At 36.5% G+C, this 15,184-nt stretch overlaps 1 protein-coding gene across 13 annotated transcripts in view; it reads left to right on the top strand.

Moving 5' to 3' along the window:
• Positions 1-15,184, top strand: part of Celf2 (CUGBP Elav-like family member 2) — an 826,625-nt gene that overhangs the window by 727,157 nt on the left and 84,284 nt on the right. The gene's annotated exons all lie outside the window — the stretch shown is intronic.

Here is a 15,184-nt window from a genome sequence, read left to right as displayed (position 1 = left end):
AGTTCTGACACTATTCATCCACACATTTTTATAACCATTTTTTAATTTTAGTATCTAATTGAGGAGGGACTGGTAGGCTGGGAATGAAAGAATAGCTGCTTCTTATACTGTATTTTTGAAGATTTTAATCCTTACTGCTTTCTCATCAGTGTCTATGCCTTTGAGTCTTATGAGTTAAATCTCCTTGACATTTAGTCTTAAGGGAAAACATCTGAAGTCAGGCTGCTTACATAGAAGCAAGATCACATGGTCACAATCAACATCTCAGCTCACTAGTAAAATTAAATCTGGAATCTGAGCCCACTTGACTAACCTTGTTACTTGGAAAAGAAGAAATGAACAAAATTAAAGATATTTTTAACTTTTGGAAATCTTTGGTAGTGCCACTAAGATGGTCTTGATAACTAAAAGGGCTGTACTGATTTTAAGAACACATCTATGGTATATTATTTTATATAATTTGATTTAGATGAGATAGCCACATTCTTAGATGTGAAAAGGAAGATGAAAGAATGTGTTGTATCCTCAACTGGATTCTAATGAGAAGCATCTCTTGTCAAAGTGAAGTCCCAAGTTGTCTAACTCCCCAAAATAGCACCCTATACTCTTATACAATAATCTTCATCCTCTCATAGATGCACCCTTTCAATAGATGCTATAAATTGAATAATTTTGGTGTGTTCTCTGGCTTTCTATCTTGACTTTCTTATCTAAATATGATACTTGAATCTTCATATTTTATTGTAATGTGGTTATTACTCTTATGGTAATTTTTCAAAGTTAATGGGAAAGATCGTGTTTAGTTTAGACTTCAGTAAAATACTAAACAATGAGAGAGTAAATGCATCACCTGGTCAGACTTGACATTCATTTTTAAAAGGAATTGCTGGGTCTGTCCTACTGTTAGAAGAAACCAGATTAGAGAACAATTGAGTATAAAAGAGAACACAGTAAAGCCTCTTAAAGAGCCATGTACCTTCACAATGCCTTTATTGCACAGTGAAGAAAATACTAATATTTCCCCGAAAATAATTGAGTTTTTGTTTTTATAGAGATCACAAACAGTATGATTTTTTAAAAAGCTCCTAAAATACTGATTTGCTGTAGACCCCTTATAATCATTCTCATGACTTCTACAACTTTAATAGACTATGGAATTCCAAATCTCAAGATTGTGTTTTCTACTAAGCCCTAAAATAGAAATATCTAGTTTGTTGAAGAGATTCAGTCATATGATCCACAGAAAATTATAATATTAAAGTCATTTTCCTACCATGAACCCGGGCCTCTCTGTGTTACTTTAGTAAATAGGTGGCCCAACCAAGACAGAAACCGTCTTCATTTCCTCCATTCCTGTATGTTCCCTTACTATCATCCATTTCCAGGCAGTGAGGAAATCCCCATATCTTACCTTGATAGTATCTCTGGATTTCTTTCCTCCTTATCTGTTCAGAGTTTAATTATCACAACTAATAAAAGCATAGACTGGACTAACAGCTTCTTCTGGTTATCACTATGAAACCATTCTCTTTGTCTGCCAAATGAAGCCTTAAATGAATAAAGCTGGCATGGGATTAGTCAGTACCCTAGAACTATACATTACCCTTGACGTTCTCATAATAGTGTAAGCATTGATATAGTCATCTTGTAGCAGAAAACACAAAATCAGGTAACTGCTGAGTCTAAAGAATGAAAGCTCTCTTCCTCTTTCTTCAGTTTCCAGAACATTCTTGCCCCCAAATACTATATTGCATCTGTATACCAGCACTCACAGGATATATCATAATCTTAAAAGGGTAAGAATCAAAACTTTTGTTGCAGTCTACTGAACTAAGTGCTCAAATTCATCCTGTCACCTACTGTACTTCATTCTTCTCCATTGCTGGCCTTTCAGTATTTTCCATGGTGAGATCCAAATTCCTTGTAGAGAGGAAATATCAGAGCCTCATACCACATAGATGGTCCCCACAAATATTTCTGAATCAATTAATTTTCAAGAGTCGCTTTTGGTCATAAACGTTCTCTCAGTAAGTAAATAAATTATATATATGGAAGAATCGTTTATAACCACACTTTACCACATACTTTTATGTTATACAATGTCCTCACAGTCAGTACACTGACTTTTCTGGTGTGATACTTGCTTCAGTCTTGAGTTTAACAAAACTTAAGGGTGTCAAGAGATTTTATTGTAAATATTTGAAATTGGCAAAGCCTGTCTAGTCAAACCCAGACCTTATGGTTCTAATTATGATCTTATTTTTCTTGCAAAATCAAATATCCAAACTTTCCAAGCCCCAGTTAAATGTTCCATCTGTAAACATGTGAGAGATTAGGAAAGTAGATTTGCTTGTGCAGGTAAGTGCTGTTCATCCGGGGTTTCCAGCTTCATTTCTAAATTGCTCTATTATCCTTCTCAACCTTTTCTTCTACCATTTAAGTTTTGGTTACAAGCTGTGTGTTTGAAAGCTTAAGCTTTGAATTTAATGTTTAGAAAACTGAGCTAAAATATAAAGCTTTTTTGATAAAAGAGTTGAACTGTCATCATAATTTCCCTAAGCTCTGCCAACAGATAATTTCTGAAGTTGGTAAACTATGTCCCATAGTGGAATAGACGGTAGAAATCAAAATGAGATAGTTAAATGGAACACACTTAAAAGGATTTGCAACACTGGAAAGGAGATCTTCATTTGGAATCATTTCAGCCAAAACTAGTACTATGGGAAGAGGTGAGGCGGATAAATAGAGCTGCTAACATAGTATCAGATGTCTGGCTTAAATGTTTAATACATTTGCATTTTAATTGTGAGTGACATGAAATTCTCCACAAGGGATTTTTTCCCTCAATTTGTAATCTCTTTTTGCTAGAATTTATTTGACCAGGTGTATGTGAAAGGGAAATGGGGTTCAGGGAGGACAAGAGAGGAGACACACAGAGATAACTTTGGTTATTTGCTTTAATTCAGTTAGTAAGAGTCCCAAAAATACATAGGCAGTTTAACAAATAAATGGAATAATAATGTAAACTAAGATATATAATTTACTTGTCCATTGTAAATCAATCAAATCGTGTATTTTTTAATGAGAGGTTGCAATTTGCCGAGAGGTGGATATATTAGGCATTAACTAATATGGCTTAAAGACTACTCAATTCAGCATTGGAAGCTAAGCTATGAAAGGACCATTGGAATGTAGAATTTGGTGATGCGTTTCCATTTGATAATAAAGCTACCTGTATCCTGTCAGGTTCAAAATAAAATACAGTTAGCTTAAATTTTGCAAGTTAGTTTTTGCCAGAGATTTTAACGATTTGCTTGTTTGGAGTATTTCTGTGCTGAGTTTAGATTGTCTTAAAGATGAAAGGAAGTATAATTCACTAAATAAAACATCAGTAGTAATACAGCATTTAAGTTGTCCGAAGTAGATGAAGGAAGCTTTGTGTTGGGTACAAAATACTAACCAATAAGTCACAGTAAACTTACAGTGAAAACTGTGCTTAAATTTACTTCATTAAAACTAGTAAATATGGACCCGGAGAGATGGTTCAGTAGTTAGTATACATAAGTCCTTTTGCAGAGGATCTGAATTTGATCCCCAACATCCATAAGGTGCCTCACAGTTACCTGTAACTGCAGTGCCAGCAGATTCAACATCTCTGACCTCCTCACCTGCTCTCAGGTACACACACACACACACACACACACACAGAGAGAGAGAGAGAGAGAGAGAGAGAGAGAGAGAGAGAGAGAGAGAGAGAGAGAGAGAGAGAGAGAGAGAGAGAGAGAGAGAGAGAGAGAGAGAGAGAGAGAGAGAGAGAGAGAGAGAGAGAGAGAGAGAGAGAGAGAGAGAGAGAGAGAGAGAGAGAGAGAGAGAGAGAGAGAGAGAGAGAGAGAGAGAGAGAGAGGAGAGAGAGAGAGAATGAATTAAAGTTTTTTTAAATCTTTAAATTTTTAAACTAAAATATAAATAAAAACTAATAAATATTATAGAGAAATGACTGGAAATCGCTCCAGGTCTATGAAAGTAAATAATCTATAAAATTAAACTTTGGAAACTTTTTATCAGTCATCTGGAAAGGAAATAATGCAGGTTTTACCATGCAATAGATGACTTTTAATCAGGAAATTATCCTGTTAAGCCATGTTTAATCAACAAAAGTAATAGTTTTAGCCTACTTTGAACTCTAAGCTTTGTCTAACAAATTACAGCAGTTATGTTGCAAACGGAACAGTGGTTCTATGCATAAGAAAGGGCTCTGATGCTTCTTGTGGCTTAGCATATGGCAGATGTTCCAAGAAGACAGAGTTAACCAATTTGAATAAAAGACAAATAGTTTTGCATGAGAAACAAGACTGAGGAGAGTACTAGGTTGAAGCATACAGCACCCTGAAATGCAGGCCAAAGATTTGGAACTGAATTTAGAAGATACTTGTGAGTTTTTGAACAAGGGAAAACTTCTAGACCTGGGTTTCAAGAGCATTCAAAAGGCAATAGAAAACAGTTCGGAAGGCAGTGAGCAGAACTGGTGAGAAGAAGGTGAAGGCATTCAGGTGAGCAAAAATGAGGAGTTAGTCAAATTAGTGACTGTGAAAATAAAAAGCATGAGAGGGTGGGAAATTGGTAGAAATATCTCTAATCTGGGAACTCCAAAGATAAGAAAATTAAGTATGTTGAAGGCCAAGGCACAGTGTTCTGTTGGGAGGGTTGTTCCTGTACCAAAGAGGACACTCTAAGAACAGTACTCTCAATCCAGCACCTCAGGTTTCTTCTACATAGTCACTAAAACTTAAGCCCAGTGGGACAGATTTCTCTCTCTCAAACCATTTCCTGTGAGGATGAAGCACTGGTGTGGCTTTTAGGGTCTGAGTAAAGATTTCTCTGGGAAGCAATTCAAGAAATCATTATATTTATATTTGCAAAATACTAATGATCTTTATTTATAAATGATGGGGACTATGGGTAATCTGTTCATTCCATTTGTATTTTTTTATTTCATTATACGTTCCAACCAAAATATCCCCCACCCTTACTCCCACCCCCATCACCTCCCCCCAGCCCACCCTCTCCATCCACTCCTCCCAACAACGGATAAGGGATCCCATGGGGAGTTGATAAAGTCTGTCACCTCTAGAAATCATTATTAAGGAAGGTAAATGCTGGGAAAAAAATGTTTAGATAACCCAGGTGATAAGACTCTCCAGCATTTACCAGTGAGAGAAAAAGTAGGTCTTGCCTAAACGCAGGACTCTGTTCAACCCAACTCTGGGAATGAGGAATTAGCAAACCTGAAAACAAACAATGCTGGAGACAGGGCCAGAAGTCACATTTGATAATTATGGGCTGAGATTAATATCAAAAGGGATAATTTATTTTAAAAACTAGACCTATTTTCTCATAAAGTATGAGATTATGCTAATTTTATGGCATATGAAATTTCATACTAGAAGTGAACACCACCTACCAAATCATTGAGCAATTCTTCATCAGTGAGTAAGGCATTACTGTTTCAGTGTGTATGTCGTCTTGCTCCACTAAACATCATGTCTAATTTAGCATCTGTTTAACATATGGATGAATGATCATTAGAGCAATTGTTGACTTTGGAAGACAGTTCCACAACAAAAAGAAATAGTTACAAAAGATACTGGTGCATTTCCCATTTAGTGATAAGTAAGGGCACATTATTACCTTTCTCTTCATCTTGGCTCATTAGTCAGTAGTAATTTTGATCATCCAGCTGTGTTCACACAAACATTTTATGGTCTTTTGCTCCAATTGTAGCTGTTGTGTGGTTAACTTCAGCAGCATTGTAATTCTGTAAGGTTTTTCTTATCTTGAATCCTGCCATTTATCTTCATTTTTAAATTGCTTCACACCTTTAAGTTTATTTTGGTTTTTTGGGGGGAGGGGCTTGTTTTGTTTTTGTCTTTAATACATGTATATCTTAAGGCCTAGGCACAATCTTAGCAAGTTTTGCTTTTAATTGGTAGTACAATTATCTAGACCAGATATTCATATCACAAAGATGCAGTGACAAATGTGTAAGGAATGAAGTGTTACCCAAGAAATTTGCACACACTAACAGCTAAGCACAGTGTCTTTTATTGAAAAAATTGCCAGTTATGCCTTAGTGGTTAAGAGCACTTGGTTGTCCCTTGCAGAAGACCCACGTTTGGTACCCACATAACAATTCACAATTATCTATAATCCCAGTTCCAGAGAATCTTTTGATTTCCAAGGGCAGTAGGCATGGATGTGGTGTTCATGCATAAATGTAGGCAAATACTCATACATATAAGAGTAAAATAAACAGTATTTTTAAAAGTGACATGGGTTTACCTTTATCATTAATATGTCAAAGGAAACTAAAAGGATTACCATTTTAAATAGCACTGTTTCTGAATGGTTTGTATTTTTTATTTTAGTAATTTTTTTATTTATGACCTGTGCTTCCTATTTTAAAAATTATCCCTTTTTTCTTCTAATTTTAGGAAATAATAAACCAAAATAGAAGCTTGTGTTTTTATTTAGTATGAAAACAGAACCTAATCATAGGTAATGAGTGTAATAAATGCTAGTCTGTACCTCTCTTGCTTGGTGTGTGTTTTATACACAGAAGGTAACATGGACTAAATAACTACGATGCCAAGTTACAGATTGGGTTGGGAATGTTATTTGACAGCCGATTACAGTAATCTGTCAGAAATGATGGCTTAATCACCATAACAGACTCCAAATTCCCTCATAGAATTATACCCAGAGTAATCTAATTTCCTTGCCATATTTTATTTTATATTTTGCCAGGACTAAATAGTTATGTTGCTTATTTTATCCCCTTTAGAACACTGCATTATTCTAGCAGAAATACAAATAGTTCATGTTATTGTGGTTTAAAAAGGCTGAGTAGGAGTCCACTAAGCCAAAAGCAGATTCAGAATTCTGAGTTATCTATGTTCCCTATCCCTATATTATTATTATGTATCAAAAAAAACTGGGAGTTGAGCATTCCTTCCCAAGAACTGGAAAAGGCATTTAACAGTGCATTCTTCTAGCTTTCAAATAGACTTTTACTAAATCCCCAGGGCAAGTTCTGTATAAAAAAAAGATGATAATAGCTTTATTGGGCACTTCATATAGCTCAATGATTATGGGGAAGAAATCATAATTTTTTACTGAGTTTTTCTATGGGGAAAAAATTATATGATGTATTTCTTGTTTCTATCCCATTCAAATCCTGTTTTTTCTAGGCTTAGAGCATGTATATAAAAATATGCCAGCAAACAGTGATTGAAAATTCTCCATGTACCTATGATGATAACTCAATCATAATACTCCAAAAGAGCTATTATGAATGATCCTGTGGCCCGATGTAGATGAATCATGTATACTCTGCTTTACTCATGAATGTGTGTCTTCAGAGGATAACAGCTTTGTCCAGAATTTATAAAGAAGTGTTGAAATAACTATGACAATGAATAATTTAGAGAGTTAACACAGCCTTTGAATGTGAATGATGGCTTGCATTACAGTAAGTTGTCAATACATTAATTGATTTTAAAGGATTGCAACAACTAGAAATAATTGTATTAAGTGAATTAATGCTATCTCAGAAAGACATACATGCTTTTGTTTGTATTTTCTATATTTTATGTAGATATTTAAAATAAAAAATGTATGGAATAGAGGCTATGTACTTATTATGGTCTTGCTACAGACAGACATGAGTTAGAATCATGCCCCTTCTTTTTTTGCTATGATGACTAGGCCAAGTTCTTTTGCCCTGCCCTCTTGATTGTTTTAAATACCAACTTCACAAAACTATTGTGAGAAACAATTAACTAACTTACTGAAAGTCTTTAATAAATTCCTGTGTAATTGGGATTGAAGGGATGATTTGCTCTGTATTCATAACAATTGATAATTATTGATTAAAGTTGGTTTGACTGATCTGAGAAATTATTTTCGCCATCTGTGTTCCTCCTTAGCTGTCATTCTAGTAGCCACATCTTAGCTGATTTGCATTTGAAACAAAGGTGCATGCAGAGGTTCTTGCTCAGTGCTAAGTTCACAGTCCTAAAGCCACTCTTAGTTCTTCCCTATCTCCTAATGCAGAGCATAATGTAGCAATAACTGGAATGATGGAAGTATTTAACTTATAGTGGCAAAGCTATATAACTGTGGGGTGTCTTACTGTAAGAAAGAGAATTTTTGATGGTACATGTTTAGTCTTCCATTTCAGGGAATCACCTTCCTACAGTTGGTGACAACTCTTTTATAACTTACCATTTTCATAAAAACTTTCATAGGAAATATAGTTGTATTTTATATTTCATAGTTATTATAGAAGTTATTATATAAGATACCAAGTATTCTGCACAGATCATTTTATGTTGTCATGGAGTAAAAAAGAAATTCTAGTTTGTTTGTTTTTTTTACAAGCTGGAACCCTTTGATTCTCTCATCTGGCATGGAGCTCTTTCACAAATTTGCCTCTTTCATTCCCCTCCTTCTCTACTTTTAAATATTTTATTGCAGTGACCTTACAATATATTCCAGCACAGCTGTTCTATTAAGGGGTTGGGATAGCCTTAATAATACATAGAACAGTGACTTTCAACACATTTCAGGTTTAAAATGCATGTTTTATTTTGAATCTTATGTGGAAGGTGATTAATTCATCAACTGGTTATGACTAGGATTAAACAAGTTCAACGTGAGTTCTCATTGCATAAGAACTCAGCCAGGCTATCCTCTCATCATCCTCTACCTTCCCAAGTAATGTGTTATAAATCATATTCTTCCTTGTAGGTATTACTGGACTGAGAAGAGAAGTTAGAAAGGATCAGTCTAGGCTCTTTTATAATGGGCTATATAAAGAGTACTCAGTGATCACTGGTGATATGACATAGCCTTATACCTGTCACTGTGGCATAATGCTTGGATTCAAGGCAGTGACAGATGCTGCCAGAGCTAGGTGTGGTACTATGTTAACCTCACAGACCTTCAATAAGGGCTCTATTCCAAAGTTCTATCCTCATATTCATTTTCGTCAGTTTCAGGTGACTTCTCTGTGATAAACCTAAAACACTTTCAGGAGTGAAGCATATCTGTTCCATTCAACAATTTGTCATTCTGAGCACCAGTAATGAACAGATCAGTTCTAGAGTATATGTGAAGGGAAAAGATGAAGGTGAACTCGATGATACCTAATATGAGGAAGGGTCAAAGTGGGGAGGCTTCATACAGGAATTCTGTGTACTGTAGCACTATTCAGGGTACATCCAAGATACCAACATTACACAGAAGAAGCTATATGTTGTAGATGGTACACAATCATAGCTTTAGAATAGAAAAAATAATGATATAGAAATGTGTCCTCCACAAAAGCGTTGCTTGGTGTGCTGCAGTGAGGTATGTTACTCTAAATGGCTCTGCTTTGACTGTACACATAATTCCAGTAGTTAATGTAAAAGAAATTAATCAGCCCTTTTATGAAGACCATACCTAGACTACCATACCCCCAGTGAAGAATGAAGGGAGGGAAAGATGAAGCTATTAAAGTTTCCCTTTTCATTATCTTCCATTTGTTTCAAAACAAGCAAGGTTAACTAGAGACCAAAAAACTGGCCAGCAACTTGATGTGTAACTATGGACAACATGTAGTTATGACATAAAGAAGAAAAAAATTCCTGTCAGTCAAAAACTCATTAGTAACACAAATTCAGAAAACTTGCTTCATAAAAATACTAACCCAGAGTATGTTAATTCAGCTGCACTCCTGTGAGCACGATGTGTGTATGTGTAAAACTGGCACCTTTCATTTTTCTCTGAAAATATGCTACCCACAGATAGTAGGGATATGAGCTTTTTTTTTTCAGTTTGCTACCAGTACACAAGTAGTGGACTCATTACTCATGTTTCATCATGGCCCAGGAAAACTACCCTCTACATGTCAGAGGTATTCATAAAACTTCCTAGACTCATCAGAAATTCAGACAGATTGTGACAGTATAGACAGATCACTGAATATTATTTCAAGCATGGTCTATTATATATGATTGTGAAGACATAGCCTTAATTTAACTAGTACACATCTGTAAGGAAATTCCTTGAGGGAAAAAAATCTTGACAATCATATGCTCACTTGCCACCTAGAAGTAGGCTCAGATGTGACTCTGGAATTCCCTTACAACTGATGAGACATTGGACACAGGAATGAAAACTACCAAGTTCTTAGAGCCTTTTGTGCTGTGTTGTCATCAAGTATAACCTCCAGGTGCCATGCACAGTGCAGAAATCTATCCTTAGGCCCCATCCAGCCTAGACAGCAGATAAGGTTCCCTAGTCATGTTGGAAAGTGTTAAGAAGCAGCCATGCTGACACCATTGGTTTCATCTTCAGTTCTTGAAAAAGTGCTGAGGGTGTGACTTTCAGCTGCCAATCCTGGTGACTAGGACAGTTTTACTTCACAGTTGCATAGTCTTGCATTACTTACTTCTTTGAAAGTCTCTGATGATTATAGACCTCCTTTCCTAGTCTTACTATACTTCAGCTACTTTGTTCATTGTGAATGTTCTTTAAGAACTCCTGCTGCTTTGGTTAGAAAGTCATGGCATCATTCTATAATAACATATATATATACATATATATGTATATATATATATATATATATATATATATATATACACACACACATATACATGTCCTTCCTGCCACTCTTTTTGTAGTACTAGGAATTAATCCAAGGGCCTTATGCACGTTATATACGTGCTCTTACAGTAACCTATATCACTAGTCTACTTTGACTTTTAAGACATGGTGTTGCTAAATTTCTCAGGCTGACTTTGTACCCATTCTGTAGCTCAGGCAGGCTTTAAACTCACAGTCCTTGTGCCATAGGCTCAGCAAGGAATTATTCAAGAAGGAACACCTTGAGTTATCAAAAACACCACAGTTTCTCCTTCCTTGGTCTGTATTGGGCGTTTCTGAGTTCCCATATTATCTTAGCTCAGCACATATTGTACTCTGGAAAACTGTTGATGAATATGTCTCAGTATCCTCCCCATATTCCATCATGATGACAACTCTCCTTTTCATTTCCTTCATCTAACAATATATAAAAAGCAAAAACAAATGGATGGATGAATAGAACCAGGATAATTCTAGGTCAAACCTTTAAACTCCCTTTGTTGAAGAAAAATTCATTTATTATAATCTGAAACAAACCAGAATGCCCATTCTTTTGTAGTAACCTCCCCATTCCACTCAGGAAACCTCTCAAAGTTTTTTGAATCAAGAGGTTTTGAGAAAGTAAAGCAACATGATGAGAATGACTCCTCCATGCTGCTTTTGTCCTTTTTGACATTTACATCTTGTATGTGATCAGAAATTTGTAACTCAAATGAACAATGTTCATGATAATTAGCCATTCTTAATACAGTACTGATTGAAACCTTTCTCAAAGGTTACAGTGTTTTGCATAGATTACTAAATTATCTTCAGAATGCACCTGCAGTAGGTGACCACCCACTCAGAGTTCACATAGTCTAAAAACCAAGATTTCTTTTTTTTTCAATTCAAAAGTTTTTAATAAGCAACTTCATTATAAAAACTTTTTTGAAAATTAATTCTGTAAAACATTGAAAAATCTACTTTAACAAAGATATGCCCTGTGCCTTTTCTAATGGCACTTATATTTTACAATTCAAAACCTTGTTTTATATAAAGCCAAAAATACTTCCAGAGATTATTCAGTGTGTTTACAAAGTGTTAGAAGGTTTTGTCTTGTAATTTTCTTTCTTTAAATAATCTGGCATTAAGAAAGAGTAGCTACAAAGATTTAACCAACTGGGAGTGAGAGAAGGGAATGAAGTGCTGGTCAGGAATTCTAGTGCCAGACATGCAGAGGTTGCGCATGTGAGAACTGGCAGCTGACGCCAGGCAATACCTGAAGCAAGTTGACAGGAACAACTCCACACAGTCCAAGATTACACAGTGAACACCCTTTCCACACCAGATCCCACTCTCCAGTCGCAGCAACTTCCTTCCACAGCAGGTTCAGAGCTCCAGGAGAAGCCAGGATGAGGTCCCAGAGAAATCTGGACTTTGCTGACCAACACCTGCCTAAGGCAAAGTTTCTTATTACATAAATATCCTTGTTAAAAAGTAAAATATTGATCCTGTATAATACAACCTTTTTTTTAATCATGGAGAAGGGGTGAGGAAAATAGCTACCAAATAGAGAAGGGAAAACTTAAAGGCTACTAAGGGAACAACCAAGATTTCTGTGAGGTTTTACCCCCTCTGGACTCAATAAAGGACAAAACAAAGTTCAAGCCTATAGTGGCAGTAGCTGCTTTATTACTTTATTACTTGTAGATGGTCTTAGGTCAGATACTGAGCAGTTACAGGAAGATGAAGAATGAGGTATTACTGTAATACTAGTCATGAAGCCTATAGAGATCAAATGTTTGGGGAGTTTAGAGAAAAAGGTGAATGCTTTCACCTAACGGTGTGCTACAGGTGCCTTTAAGTGAGTGTTTACCTGACCCTGGTGAGTGATGCCTGAAGTTCTTAATTCAAGGCCCATAGGTCCAAGTCCCTTGTTAGACAATTTGTGAAGAAGCAATGTGGTCTAAGAGACTCATCACTGAACTAAAAGCAGGGAGATTCCACTTCTGATCCCAGCTGTGTGTCCTTAGTGAAGCCACTTGTTCCCTTCATAACAGCAACTGCATGCAGTTTTCTAGTAGAATACTGCTGCCCATGTGGCTTTCAGATTCCTCCTTGGTTTCCTATACACATCACAGATAAGCCTGAATGGCCATAACACGTATGCCTAATGCTCACAGCACCTGCTCCTTTTCTGGTACTTGTCACTCCCTTTTATGAAAAGTGTGTGTCAACCACCATGATGGACAGTAGGCTTCGTGAGGACAAGAGCCACATTCATTTCATCTTTATGTCCCATAAGACATACACTTACCTCTATCTTTTGTGTCTTTAAACTGTGAATCTCATCTGACTCTTTGTAATGTATTGACCCATATAGTTTTTTATTATCTTGAAAGAAAAGAATGTCATCTACCACTGTTCCCATCTATCAAGAATTGCATATTCATACCTTTACAACTAATGGAAACCGTAATCTTCATCTACCATATGCACTGTTGTCTTCCCCATTACCCACTCCTCTACTTCCTATAATCTGGAGCTGGCCCTGTACTCCATAGATACTGCTTTTAACAAAAATCCCTAAACCTAGAATTACTTAACCTAGAAAGATATTTTAGCATTATAGCCTTCAACAGCATCTGCTCTGATCATTTCCTTTGTTGTTTTTTTTGTTTTTGTTTTTAGATTACTTTAGTTGTATGTCTATGAGTGTTTGACCTGCATGTGTGCGTGTGACCCAGAGGTCAGAAGAGTTCTCCCAGAACTAGAGCTACAGCCACTTTTGAGTCACCATGAGGGTGCTGTGAACTGAATCTAGTTCCTCTACAAGAACAGTCAGTGCTTTTAGCCACTGAATCATCTCTCCAGTCCTAACTTCCTTATTCCTTTTTTTTTTTTTTGGAGGGGGAGATTTTGGTTTTTTTGGTTTTTCAAGACAGGGTTTCTCTGTGTAACAGCGCTGGCTGTTCTAGAACTTGCTCTGTAGACCAGGTTGGCCTCGAACTCACAGAGATCTGCAGTTCTGCCTACCTCTACCATCCAAGTGCTATGATTAAAAGTGTGTGCTACCACCACCACCCTGCTTAACCTCCTCATTCTTAAAATGCCCCTGTCATGGCTCCCTCCCCTTGTGCCAGCAACTTGAACTGTCCTCCCTAAGATGATGCCTTCCTATTATATACCTTCAGTGGTCTGTGCTTACTCTTGGTTCCTTTCAGTTCATTAATTCCTGTGGCTTCCACTGCTACCTCCCATACTGGATCCTTTATCAAGCTTGAGCCATGCAGGCAAGGTGAAACAAATACAACACATCTTTCTTTGCCTAGTTAAACAAATGCAACATATCTTTACATAGTTAATGTCATATTCCATGTCACCCTCAAGTAGTTTCTTCTCCACAAATTGAATATATGAATGTATGGGTTGGGAATGCTAGTAGATAATGCATCTTGAGGCCTATGCTCTATGGATAAAACCATCCTGCCTTTCAGGGCATACAACAGCTCTAAATTACTTAGGGTCTTATCACTTGGCAGTTATTTCTCACTGTCTTCTTCCTTTGGTATTCTAAAGACACTTGGCAGACATTTGGCACACATGCAATACCTGATAATAATGTCCCATCATGTAAGTGCCACAACTAAGTACCATTCCTCTTTCATTTAAATTAGATAAAACACAGAGCTGTGGCTTGCAAGTAATGGAAGTCCACTGGGGAAATTAAAAGTTCACAAAGAGTGGACCCATTATAATAAAAGGTTTTGCACAGCCAGTGATTCTATCCACCCTGTGGCTTTTCTGTTCCTTGGGGGTATGATGAAATATCAAATAAGAGGACCTTAGGAAATAGTTTGAGGAATTTATTTTAATTGGAAATAGTGATAGCATTCTGCACTTGGAGTAAACTCTGGATCATACACAGCAGTGTCATCATCTTTGTATAATGAACCATAGAGCATCCAAGTCTGCCATGGTTCAGGATCTTAGCCTCATTTGTTTCAAGTTTTCTCTATTCCTGCATATTACTAGCTGAATTAATGGGCTCATGTCTCTCTCCTTCCCTTGTTCCTATTGTTCCCTTTATCCCTGTAGTTCTGCATTATATACTGGTACCTAACTCAAGCCACTGATAGACCTTCAAATATTTCCTATTGGGACTTGAGATAAACCCAGAAAGCAAGCAGAGTAGCTGGTACCCAAACAAAAATGATTATCATTTAAGTGGTATAGCCATAACACTAAATTCTTCAAAACATTCTGGGCCCTGCTCATGCATTAAGCACTTTACACATGTGCTGTCATCTAACTCTCAGAATCCTTCTCTACACATGAAGAAACAATATTAGAGAAGTTACACTAGCCCAGATTACCTATCTGTGATTGCAGAGCTAGAATTACCTATAATATAAAGGTAGAAGTTATATTGAATGGCAAAGCCGGGTTTCATACTCCAGCCTGACTCTAAAGTTCAAGTACTATTCCAGTGTTCCATGGCTTGAGGGCTAGATTC

This window comes from Mesocricetus auratus, unplaced genomic scaffold (assembly GCF_017639785.1).
Source record: "Mesocricetus auratus isolate SY011 unplaced genomic scaffold, BCM_Maur_2.0 Super-Scaffold_100013, whole genome shotgun sequence".
NCBI classification, from domain to species: Eukaryota; Metazoa; Chordata; class Mammalia; order Rodentia; family Cricetidae; genus Mesocricetus; species Mesocricetus auratus.
This window is presented reverse-complemented; position numbering and strand designations above follow the sequence as displayed.